The sequence below is a fragment of the Papaver somniferum genome, chromosome 1 (genome assembly GCF_003573695.1).
Source record: "Papaver somniferum cultivar HN1 chromosome 1, ASM357369v1, whole genome shotgun sequence".
Taxonomy (NCBI): Eukaryota; Viridiplantae; Streptophyta; class Magnoliopsida; order Ranunculales; family Papaveraceae; genus Papaver; species Papaver somniferum.
In genome coordinates this window covers 745,569-759,317 of record NC_039358.1, presented here as the reverse complement: position 1 = coordinate 759,317, position 13,749 = coordinate 745,569, and positions in this window count along the sequence as shown.

The window sequence follows — 13,749 nt, the reverse complement described above, 5'->3', positions numbered from 1 at the left end:
GAGCATCTACTACATATGCTAGTAGCAAGTGTAGTATGGTGTTTTATCCTGGAGATATCCGTTCTGTGAGGGCTATATCATCATTCTTGAGTGTAGCGGGACGTTAATGTCTTAAAGACAGCGTGTTGATCACACGTGACTCAGTCTGTTTTTTCAAAGTTTTGCCTTGTTGATGTTGCAAATATTTGGGGAGCTCATCCTTTCGTCAAATCGATCCTTTCCATTATAAGGGAGCTAAGTATCAAAGACTTTCGTTTATTTGAATTTTTTTGTTTTTGATTATTGCACAATATTAAGACATTATAGTTTGTAACAATCATGGATGTTAATTGTAAAGTGAAATACAAAAAAATAAAGTTTTGGTCATCAGATGTAGAGTTTCTAATTCATCTCTTAACCTAGAAGGAATTTCGATGAACCCTTTTGACGTAATGTAGTAGACATCTTGATAGTTACCTACATTATCTCGAAATTTTTGGAATTGTAAAACTTTTTTTTTTTTGATATTTTACAAAACGGGAAAAACTGATGAAGTGAACTTGATTCTTGTATTTTCTTTTGTGTGATTGAATGTTTTGCAAGGTAGACATGGAACCGTAAACTTATAAGTCAATGCATAAACTAGAAAGCGTAGGATGCATTCCTAAATTTAGTTTGGATATTGAACACAAAAATCAAATCTTCGTAGAATCAAAATATGTTATAAAACCTTTTAGCAAAATTCTTCTGAGTAATTCTAAGCCCTCAGAATTTATTCAGTTAGACCTAGTTGACATGAAATCAACCCAAACTAAGGTGGCTTATTAATTTTCATAGATGATTGTACGAGATACTATCTTTGTATACTTACTTAGGGGTAAGGATGATGCCTTTGAATCCTTAAGATGTTGTAATTACATAAAATCGATGAGAGGCTAGAGATGAGAAGGTTTTAAAAGTGAGTTTCATGAGATTGACCATGAACAGTCTTCGCCTAAACCACGCACAGTCGATGTTCAATGAATGCTTCAGTCACGGGGATGGAGATTCAAGTTTTGTCTTAGGTAGGGAAGAAGATGAAGAGAGAGAGAGAGAGCAGAGAATTCTAGGGTTTGAAGAAGAATTACTCTGAGAGGTTACGAGAAAGATGATCGTAGCTTGTAAAAATAGAGGACCTATTTATGGATGAATTCTCTAATTTCAGGTCGGTGAAGATAAGGATTGCTTTCTGTGCCGTGCGGAGCAATTCTCCCGTCTCTCCAGGAGTAAGGATAAACTAGGTTGAGTTTATCTCATTATTCCATTGCCTTTACTCTCTCCTACGATGAGAAATAAGCCAGGTATTCCTCACACGTCACCACACCAAAACAACCGATTTTGTGGATATAAATGTTGCAATGAATTTGACCAACGTATATATCCGTTGGGAATATGGCATAGCAAATTTTTGTGCGATGCCAAAATCCGTTGCACAAATTAACTTGTGAACGTATATAAACGTTGTCAAAAGGTTTAGCAACGTATATTTTGCAATTTGAGCAACGGATTCTTGATTTGTGCAACGATTCCTGAATTTGTGCAACGGTTACATTAATTTAGGCAACGTATTACACTAATTTCTGCTCGTGAATATACCATTCTAAATCAATATATTCCAAAATCTATATATTCATGTATAAAATCTTTCTACCAATTTTTTTTTATTACAAAACCATACACCAACTACATTCAACCCAATAACTGATCCTTAATTACTAATCCTTACATCGAAATTGATGAATGTTCATCCCAAGACAAGAACAAAAGAAAATGAGTATTAGAGCTACTACAAGTGTGAGCCTATGAAATGATGTTGTGTCCTATGGTTATCTACCATTTCATTGAGATCTTGTTGCTTAAAACTTCCAATGCCTTACCGTTAATCGACTTTTTATATCTATGAGATAAACTAACTACAAGGGAAAAAATACCAGCAAGTGAACAACAAGCAAACAATACACAACTTCATGACATATTACCTCGTTACTCATCTTTAAAAATATTAGCTAGTGGTGCAGCTCCCAACTCCATCACTAATAGTCAGTGTAGCTTTGCCACGACCTCCTCTCGACACAGTTGTGATAGTAGAAGTAGCAGCTGATCCAGATGAACCTCTGCAGAGATCACCTTTAGTTCCTGCTGTAGAGTGTGATTTAATGCCTTTCCTTACACTAGTGGATGCAAAAGTACTACCAACTGCACTTGCAACTTGAAAATCTCTTCTTTCCTTTAGTTGTTTCCCACCCTGAGTTTCCCACCCTGACAAGTAATCTTGTTATGTCCATGTATGCCGCAGGTGCCACACTTTTTCTGTTGTGTTTCATCTTCTCTCCTCTGAGTTCTTGCCTTGCCAAGCTTTCATCTAATAACAGTTAGGTTTATAACAAGTAATGGCTGAAATTAGACAAAAGATGATGTGATTAGTTTCATTTCGGAAGACAAAGTAATCAAGTTTCTACTGTTGAATTAAAATCAACACAAAATAATTAATAGTATCGATGTTCTAAATGGAGAATCTTCTTGGAGGTTTTGAATCAGTGCACAAGGCTGACAAATGTATATAGATCAGTTTCCTCCGTCATGAAATTAAAATAAAATAAAAGGCCATCAACTAGGTTGTTTATAGTTGAGTGGGCTTCCCTTGACAGGATAAAATATAACAAATAAAAGAGAGTTCTAGTTAAGAAAATCAATTCTACCAACAAAATCACACCAGTAGCAGCTGTTGATGCCGGCCCTTTCATTTTTCAGTCGTTGCTATATCACAACAAGCAGCATCATTCTGTCAACACAAAATACATAAATTAACATAATTACAGATGATATGTCATCTATGTATACGAAGAACATGCTTTCATTATGCCCGACTCCAAAGGAATAAATTAACTACAGAGACTAGAATTCAGAATCACCTTTTTCTTACAAAATTAAGTTGCACTCTGCCACTCCGTAATCAGACACATAAAAGGATGACAATTGGACATGTAATTAATTTAATATAAAGCTCATTTCTATGTTGTTTCCACATGAGTTAGATCCTTTTGTTTTTTCCATGAAATAAAAAGGGAACATCCCAATATACCCACACTCCAAATTAATGCTACTGGTAACAAGATTATGCATACTGAAGCAGGATAAATTGACTCAGATATGCTTAGTTTCTTACACCGGGATTGTCGGTATGTGTAGAAACAATCTTCTTGTTATGTGGCAGCTTCCTGTTTCTGTTTCCCTTCCAAGTAACATCATTAAAGGCGATAAGCACATAGATTGAGAATGTCTGGTATCCATACCAGACACATTGAGCATAAAAAAAGAAGTCAATGTACCCTTCAAAACTAGTTTTTCATAGAAATAACAGAACTGTCACAACCCTCTCCAGGATGAATAACTGTTACCGTACTTCTTGACAAAGGGAGAATATGCTTCCTCATCGAACTGATAACATAAGAAACTAAGGCAGTACACAAAGAAAAAGAAAAATGTTCATAAAAATTGTGATCCTAATTCTTATGCGCGTAGAGAGCATAATGGTTCTAAGATAAATACTTAATGTATAATTCTATAGGACACAAAAATCAAATATAATTACCTTAACTTTAAGCCTTAGTTGCACTTAAAGAATTGAAGCTTCATTTTGCTGCTGACCAAGTACTGTGAATACATAACCAATTAGCCAATTATCCTCGCAAGTAACTGTACATGCATAACCATTTAGCCTTGGGATTTGCACAAGTTGATTCTAATTAAGAGAAGACATATTGTTTAACAGAGGAAGCATGACAAAGACAAAGACATATTTTTAATGCAAATACGTAAGACCCAGCATGTTGACAGGACCGTTTGTGTCATATACAGGGCAGAAATCTCTGAGTGTTGCCTATGTAAAACGACCAAAAGTAAGAATTTGAAAAAGCAGAAAAATGTCTTGACCTATGATACTTAACATGGTCGTCTCCACCACCTCTCGCCACCCACCACCACCATCACTTTCTTTTTTAGACACACACCACCATAACTTTCTGTCTCTCTATCACTACCAAACACTACTACTTCCACCAGATGAAATATTTACTGGTAGAGTTACCAATACTACTGCTTCCACAAGCTGAAATTGAACATTTCTGTAAATGACACCAACAAAAACAAGTACTGGAATGGTTTGCATGCAATGTACATCACTCTCTATCTCAGACTAATATAAGTTGACTACTCATTCTAAGAGTGGTAAAGATACACATGCCCTGAATCTCCCTTCTATGAGTATAGACCATAACTAGCAGTACTACTTTCGATTGTTCCAACACTGGTTAGCACACTATGTGAAGAAGAAGGGGATGCTAGAGAAGGATTACCTGAGAGCATTATTCATCATAAAAATTAGTCCCCCGGTAACAATTTGGACCAACAACAATTATTAGGAAAAAAATTCCTATATTATAAAAAAACAGACAATAGTAATAACATGGTTTATTTTGTAGTCAGTTTATATCACCTGGATTATGGATATTGCTGGTGGGATGATTATTTTCAATGGCGTAATAACTATCATGAGGATGATGTAAATCAGTGTGTCTCCAACCACCACCACCAACAACATTACCACCACCTCTAGTACCACCAAAATTTAAACCAACACCAATAGTTCCACCAATGTTCACTGATTTAAACCTTTCTCTATCGTGTTTAATAACCTTTAGAACTTACAAAATCACATCAAAACATATTTCACCTCACAATGAAGCAAAATGAAAAATAAATAAAATGAAACACTCTGAAACTGCAAATCTCCAGGTGATGTACTCAAGTAAATGCACCTTGAAACTATAGGTACAACAACAAAATTCTGTACAATTAGCAGAATTTTTTCAGTATTTCCTGATTTTCAAATAATCAATAAGGGATCAACAATAGAAACTAAAACAACCAGATTAACTCAACACAAACCCCTGAAATCTCATATCTAAGCTACTAAGTTCTATTTGTTATCTGATTAATTCATGTGGATTAATCTCTCCTTCTCAAAACACCAAGATAAACCACTGCTTACTTATAAATTCCACAATAAAATCAATAAAACCAGATTTGCAACATACAGTAACCAAAATAAAAACTCAAATTCTAAGAAATCGAGAGAATGATTTTCTAGGGTTTATAAAGGAGAAAATCACATACCTAGGGTTTGAAACAAAAATTGGGTTACTTGAGTCGATCTGATTTCAGAAAGATGGGTTTTGATTTGTGAGATGAGTTAAAGAGATCTCACAAATCAAATTCGGTTAAAACCCACATCTAAAAAAATAAAAAATTGAATAGCTTAAACTCAATCTTATGAAAACACATCTCACAAATCAGATTGAGTTTAAGAGATCTCAGAAATTGGGTTAGATTTCAGAAACAGGATTTTTGATTTTCAGAAATCCAGTTCGATTTCGAGAGATCTCGGTGTTTTTGCAAAATGAAGAGAAGAAAACGAAAAGGAAGAGAACAGGACATCTTTCTGGAGAGATACTATTTTAAGAAAATAGAAGATAAAAGAAAATAGATAATAATAGGAAAAAGTATTATGATATAGACATAAAATCCCTCAACCATTTAAATAAAGTACGAGCGTGTCCCATTTTCTTTTTTCTTATCCAATATATTAGACTTAGTGCAACGTCATTGCTAAATGTGCAACGGAAAAAGTTTGCAACGGAAAAAAGTTTGCAACGTGAATATGCGTTGCACACACAAAAAGTAAACTGTTGCAAATCCAGGATATGGTGTAGTGCGTGTCCTAGACCGCCAGGACAAAACCCTAATTGTTATCCCCTTATTTGTGTGAAGCTGAGTCAGCCTTTGTGATGATACATTGAGAGAAATATTCTCTTTAGCCGAGTTTGACAAGATAGAGAGATATTTTATGATTTGTGAGAATGACTAGGATGAGTCACGTGAAAGGGTATGAAATTATTCCCCAAGAATAGTGTGTAGGGTGTGAGAGGAGCTGATCCTGATCTCCCTCTCTCCATGGCTGGTCACATATGTCATGTGAAGACCTGTTATTGTTTGTGGTTCCCTTTGTTGAGCATTCGTATATTTAGAGAGCTTATCCACGTTTTCGGATAGACATGTATAGTTCAGGATCAATTTACTAGCCGTGAGTGTATTTGAGAGACTGAGAAATAAGCTTGAGCACTAGGTAAGGCGTGTACCTATCATGTGAATCTTTCTGAGATTTTGAGGATGGCTCAAAATCTCTCCGTAATTTTGCAGAGAAATTTGCGGACAACTCAAAATCTCTCCCTGATTTTGCAGAGATATTTGTGGACTACTCAAAATCTCCATGTGATTTTGCAGAGTGATTTGCGGACGGCTCAAAATCTCTATGTGATTTTGCAGAGAGATTTGCGGATGGCTCAAATCTCTCCGAAGATTTTATTAACGGATCTGAATCTCTCTGTGGTCAGCTGGGACTCGGCCTGAAGAGCGAGAAAAGGATTTATACGCCCGATTAATGCAAGACTTTGGCTCACTTTTCTTTGACCAGCGTATCTTGCAGAGATTTGTTAAGAATCAACTGTGTGTCCATATGATGATCCAACAAGACCAGTGTATCACGAAAGGATGTTGTAGAAGTATGTCGAAAGGGCTCAGAGGTAGAATAACTAGCGTATTCGGAAACCTCAGTAAGTCGAGTCATAACCTAGCGAAGACATGACCGATGTATCTCGCTATGATGTATTAGGAATCAGTCCTTGATCTCAAATAGGGTGAGTCGTTCTTACAAGAGATATGAAAATCTCCGCTCTGGATCATATATAAGTCCGTCGGGGACGTATTTACGCATCTAAAGAGCCTACATGATCAGCAGCATCTCGTTGAGGATGTATACTATGAATCATGGAATCACAATCATCTGCGTCTCACGAAGACATGCTGGAATTGTGGCTGTTCTGGTTCATAAGTTTTTCGGGGACGTTTTACGCTCTACATAACCTACGTGACCAGCAGTATCTCATCGAGGATGTGCTCTAGGAATCACGCATCACGACTAGCAGTGTCTCGCGGAGATGTATACTAGAAATCGTGAATAAGGATGCTTTGAGGGACAAGGGATTAATCTCTCCAGTGAGAGTTAAATTCTGTTTATAGGGTTGAAATGACACTCTTTCCCCTTATCCAAATTTCACATCTACAGATGTATAAACTTAAAATTGAAACTATGAAATTCATATAGGAGAACTTTATTGGCATTATTCATGAGTTTACACCTCTTTATTCACTATAGTTTAATGGTATAGTTGAAAGTAAGAATAGAACCATTAATAAGATGATACATTCCATGTTGATTTAAAAGATTAACTGCCAACTTGTGGGGGAGGTCTTCCTCTAAATTTGTTATATCCTGAATAGAGTAACCTTGAAAGGATCAGATATAAGTTCATATGATTATGGAAATATATGCAACCTTCTTATGCATACTTCAAAGTATGGAGGTGTTTGGATAAGGTAGCCATTCCTCCTCGTTAGAGAACTAAGATAGGACCCAAAACTGTTGACTACATCTTCATAGGTTATCCTGAGTACACTGCTGCATATAGTTTTTTTGTTGGGCGTTCTGATTTTTCTCACATTGGTGTGAATACTTTTATGGAGTCTAGGGATGTTGAGTGCTTTAAACATGTTCATTTTGACATCTGTCTTTTCTTAAGATGTTTTGTTGACCCCCTAACTGTCTTATCAACTAGTCGGAATTTACGCCTTCAAAGGAAGATGAAGTAGAGTGGATCCTAGGAGAAGTAAAATGATTAGAAATGAGACTTCCTATAGTCCTGATACTTCATATATTCTTAGCATAGTCTGAGCTCCAGACTCGTAAAGAAGCCATCTACTGAAACCTTATTCTGGTAAGAAGCTTCATTTAGTGAAATGGACTCAGTCCATCAGAACCAAACTTGGGATCTTGTTAGTTTACCTCCAGGGAGTAAGACCATTGATGTCTTTAAGAAGAAACATAAGGTAGATGGAACTGTGGAAAAATATGAGGGTAGGTTGATAGCTTAAGGCTAAAAGAAGGTGTAAATTTCCTTGATTCTTATTCCCCTATGACGAGAATTACTTCCGTTGAGATGCTAATTGCAATTGCTGCCATAAAAAACTTAGAGATACATCAAATGGATGTTAACATAGCTTTTCTAAAACCGTGAATTAGATAAAGAAATTTACATACACGAACCTGAGGACTTTGTATTGAAATGTTGTGAAGACAAAGTTTGTAAGTTGAACAAGTCTTTGTATGGTTTTCAAAAAAGCACGTAAATGGTGACATGGAAAATTTGATTATGTGATAATGAGTAGTGGACTTAAGTTAATGAATCTAATAAGTATATTTACAAATAACTTGTTAAGATTCATGTGTGATTGTACACTTGTATGTTGATGATATGCTTATAATTGTTACAAACATAGATGCGTTGAATGAGAACGTTGACTTGAAAGACTTAGACAATGTTGGTGTAATCTTAGGAATGATGATTAGAAGATAATCTAACATTTATAGTCTTAATCATTCTCATTATCTTGAATTTTTGCTTAAGAGATTCAATTAGTTTGATTGTAAGACTGTTTGTACTCCGTACGATTCTTCTTGTAGACTCAAGAAAAATAAGGGTAATGGAGTATCTTAACTTGACTACTCAAGATTTATATGATGTCTAATGAATTTAATGAACTGTAAGAGTTCAGACATTGCCTATATTGTGAGTAAGTTCATTAGATATAATTGTAGTCCAGAGCAAGAGCATTCAGATGCACCCAGTAGAGTATTATGGTACCTAAAATACTCTATGACCTTTTGTTTGATTTATGAAAGGTATCTTGCTGTCCTCGAGGGATTTTATGATGCGAACTGGATAGTTGGCTCAGAGAAATCTAAGTCTACGAGTAAATTTGTTTACATTCTAGCAGGTATTTTTTTTGGATGATTTCCAAACATATATATATATATATATATATTGCTCATTCATTATCGAATCTGAGAGTAGTGAATTAGATAAAGTACGAGAAGGGTCCGAGTGCGTAAGATGCTTTTTAGAAGGATTCCTCTCTGGCATAGGCATGTGCCATCTATATCTATACATTGTGTTAGGAAAGCTGTAATAGCTAAAGCTAAAATAACTAATCTCAATCGGCGTTATTTTCATTGATTAGTTAAACTCCAAGGAGAATATCGCGCAACTTTTTACGAAAGGTTTATCCAAAAATATGGTTATTATTGCATCGAAGGGGATGGGTCTTAAGCTTATAAATTAAACTTTCCACGAAGGATATTAACCTTTCTTACTGAAGATCCCAAGATCAAGGTTTTGAATGAGACAACTAATTTTGGTGGGTAAAGGTAACCACTATTAGAGAATTTATTCTCTGTCCCTTTCCTATGGTATAAACGTGATAATGTGATTTCATGTGAAGGATGAATTTTAAGAAGTTTAAATAGGTTATATAGTTTCAATTTAAGATTGAAGTGGGATGTAGCAGTAACACTCTTCATGGAAACTCACCTATCTGAATGAGGAAGTGGGGCCGCTTCCTATGAGAATATGATATTTGATTCTCTAGAGCATTCTGAGAAACATGATATGTCCAGCGCCAAATTGGATAAAATGGCACGATCTTGGAAGCAACCTTGGAGATATCATCCGTGGTTGTTATCGCGAATTACATCAAACACTAGTAGTTCAAGATATCGCGTTCACTGTCTTTAGCAAGTAGTTCCGGTAATATCTCACTAAGCAAAGGTTCAAGACCTCATGTACACCTCTGCCTAAAATGGTATTTCCTGCGTTTTTGATGTAAGATATCTTCCTATAATGTGTAAACTATTATAGTTGATCCTTTTTTCTTTTGTATCAACAATGATTGTTGATCCCTTATACGTATGTTTTAGTTTACTTTCTCTGCATGTCCTTTACTTTCCCAGGTCAGATATAATTCCCTTTTCTTTCTTTTAATCGGTTATTGTAGAACCTATATAAAGGCTATGCCTTCTTGTTTAGAAAATACAATCTTATCATTATCACTCAATCAATAATATTATCGTTTATTACGATTCTCTTATATATTTTATCTTTTCCTTACACCTTATAATATTTTCTTTTGTTTTCTCATCCTTTTATTCCCTTCTCATCACCTGCAATATCCGTATTTCCTTCCTCATACACGTTCTGCATTAGTTGGCATTTGAGCCACAATCCTAGATTCTCATCTAGGATAGATCCTTGGTATCTCTTCCGCAAATCAATTCAAACCCTATTATAAAAAAAAATTTAAAAAAAAAACCTTTAGTTTTATTTCCGTTGAAAGGTTCAATGGCAGATCAACCTCTTACAAAAGCAGGAATTTTTGAATTTAACATTAGCTTAACAACAAGAATTGAAACTTACATCGCAAAAGTTCTGACAGAGACGTTCGAAAAAAAGTTTATAATACATGAAGAAAAGAAAGTATAAAATCAGGTAAAGGAGTCAAAAAGGAAATTCTAGCAATGATGGTACTCGAGAAGGAGTAAAACCAAGCGAGTTAACAAGGAACTCAAGAAGAAGTAGAACCAAGCGCTCCAAAAATCAATCAAGATGAAGTTGGACAAAGCAGTCCAGAAATTAGATTACAAGAAGAAGGACAACCAAGTGGTACACAAGGAGAATGAGGAGTTACAAGGAAGTCAATCGCGAATAAAAGCATCACACCTTGTCCACGTTGAGTTGAAGAATACAGATTTTGAAGAAGAAATCTCGGGGATTCCTAGAGATAGAGGAGCATCGTTATTTGGATACAAAGACTCTTGGGCCAAAGAAATCTACGAAACCGAGGTAATAATCATATTCTTTTTATTAGTGTATTGTAATTTTATTTGTAATACTACTCTATTTATTTTGTAATGTGTTGTGTGTTTAATAGTATCATTCCGATGCGATTTGTCTATTCAAACCTACTGCCGCACCAACAAAAGTGATGAAAGATTGGCCTTTATACGGTGAATGTGAAAGGATCAAGACAACTATAGCAACTCGGGATTATCTATTGCTGCCAAGAATTCCGTGTTGGAACATGATCGGGTCGCGAAATCAGCTTTTGTGGAGAGATTGTATCCCGAGACTAACACCTTTCATATGTTGTTCGAGGAGATGACCATTACTCAAGATGATGCGAAGCAGATTCTTAATCTCAATGACCATAGTGTAGCTGTCAAGTATTACTACAAAAGGCAGTTAAGTTGGGAACACTTTTCTGATTTGTGTAAAAAGTGTTTTGGTTGGGATAAAGAGACATCAGACATTGAGTTCAACGGGTGTTTTTCTTACAAAACTAGACAGTTTAACATTAGTTAGTTGATCAAGATGTTCAAAGGCACTGCCAATAAATAAAAGCAAGGACCCTTAAGTGATTCCGGAGTGGATGTCGCGGCCACCGCCTATCTCTCGTGTATAGTGGGATGTGTCATTTGCGCCAATGCTAGTGGCTACCGAGTAGACTCCAGCCTTCTACAACTATTGCATCATCTCAATAAGGTAGCTGACTACTCCTGGGGAATGATATGCCTAGCATTATTTATGGGGGTGTTGACAAAGGCGTCGAGGCTTAGAACTAGCCAAATTTCCGGGAACGTGAGTCTATTCCAGGTATTTTCTCCAACTCTATTAATCCATTGATCGTTATATTTTGTTTCTCTAATTTAACAATCAATTTCTAATACTAGGTTTGATATCTATGTATACATGGATCTATGACCACTACCCTAGTCTGAAATTGGCAGATGTAAACACAAATTGGGAGAAAGGTACACCAAGAGGGACAAAGTACAAGTCCACAAAGAACCGTTCAAGGAAAAAAGAGCAGCAATTGGTTCAATTGAGGGAGAAACTAGACTCAATTAAGTCAGAGGAGGTATGTTTTGATCCATACAAGGAAAACCGATCTAGTGGACATATAGAGGGTCATTCCGAGTTATCCCATTTTTTTGGAATGTTGTGGCACCACACAAGTTATGTGATGTACAATGGATCCAGGGTGATGCGACAACATGGTTATTTACAAGCATTACCATGGCACTACTGATAGGCACATTTTTATGTCTTATATAATCTCAATTGTATATATTATTAGTGCTCGATTTTATATTTATTATGGCTTTTTATGTCCCTGTAGGTATTCTTGGAGAAATAAGCTTTTGCGGCGAAATTGGCTAAAAAAATGGTTTTTGCGTCCGTGGGAGAAAACTACTATACAGACTCTCACTTTGGATAAGGGGTAACCTAATTACTAAGGGATGACCCATTTCCAGGCATCTTCTAAAGGGAGACCGGAACTGGATAAGGGGAGGTCATCTTCATAATTCAAATACAAGTTTTGGCGGGAAAATGCATGCAGCGAGGAGCAGATTTGGAGATCGAATTTCTACGTGATTTTAGGAGATTCAATGGCTGTATTTGGTACGTATGGACTCTACAAGACTCAACAGGTCTGTTACAATCGATTGGACCCAACCAATTGGGCTGGAATATCCGAGAGATGGTTTCAAAGTCTCAACAGAGAGACGTGTTCTGTTTCGAGTTTAGAAGATTTTTGAGAGATTTCTGGAGGACTTTGACACTGGATTAACATGTACATGGTCCTATTCAAGTCTAGGGAAGAGTTTGGTAGCTATTATATAACTAACAGCACGTGAAAAAACTAAACAGAACTGATTATCGTTTCAAACGCAGAGAAGAAAAAGAGGAGATTTCATCGGGATTTGATGACCCTGTTGAGTTATAAAAAGGTTGGGTCAAGTGGTGAGAAAGTTTTAGAAACCCTTAGGAGAGAATTGGGAGTTGAGGAGAGTCGAGAAGAAGGAGCTACGAGATTTGTTGCTGCTGCTGTGTCCGCCATTGAAGACCTTCAAGAACACGAAGAACGGACTCTCAAAGTCCGTCGTTCTTGAATAGTATTTAACGCAGAAAAAATGTGTCGTAGTTCAACAACGCTAGATATGTATCGTTTATAAACGGCATTACTCATCTTTGTAACAGTGACGCTGTAACGTTTATACAGCGTTGCAAACTTCTCTTTATCACCATATTCATCAATAAAAACACCTATTAAGCAATTTTGAGCAAGTTTTAGATATGAGGAGCTAAACCCCTTAGCCAAGGCGACGGAGGAAGCCATTGGTCCTTATTTATGGTATAATTCTAACTTTATTATTTATTTGAAATATTATTACATGATTATTTGCATGGAATTTTTATTGGAAAATTGATTTTTATTGAATAATTGTGATTCACTTTGATGGAGCATGCTTAGTTTAAGACTCTTGATGTTTCATGCTTGGTGTTTACATTTATTACTTCAAAAATCTACAAAAGGCATAATATTAGAATCACTCTAAAAGAAAAATTGCATGAATATTAATTATTAGAATTTATCAAATAATGGGTCAATGGTGGAATCCAAGTCTTGGTGTTTTTCCCTAAATTTTTCAAACAAATTTATTTGCCTGTTTAAATTTAAATCTAAAAACTGTTTTCTTCACAAGTCTGAAAAGACCCTGTTTACCACTATTACTACAATCACTTTTGAAAAACCATCAACTACATAAATTGAAAGTTCAAGTTGGACGTGGATCATAAAGAGTCTAACCAAGATACCATCAAAGTAGTTTACTATGGTACACCATCTGTTACTGAATATTGGGATCAGAGGATGTAC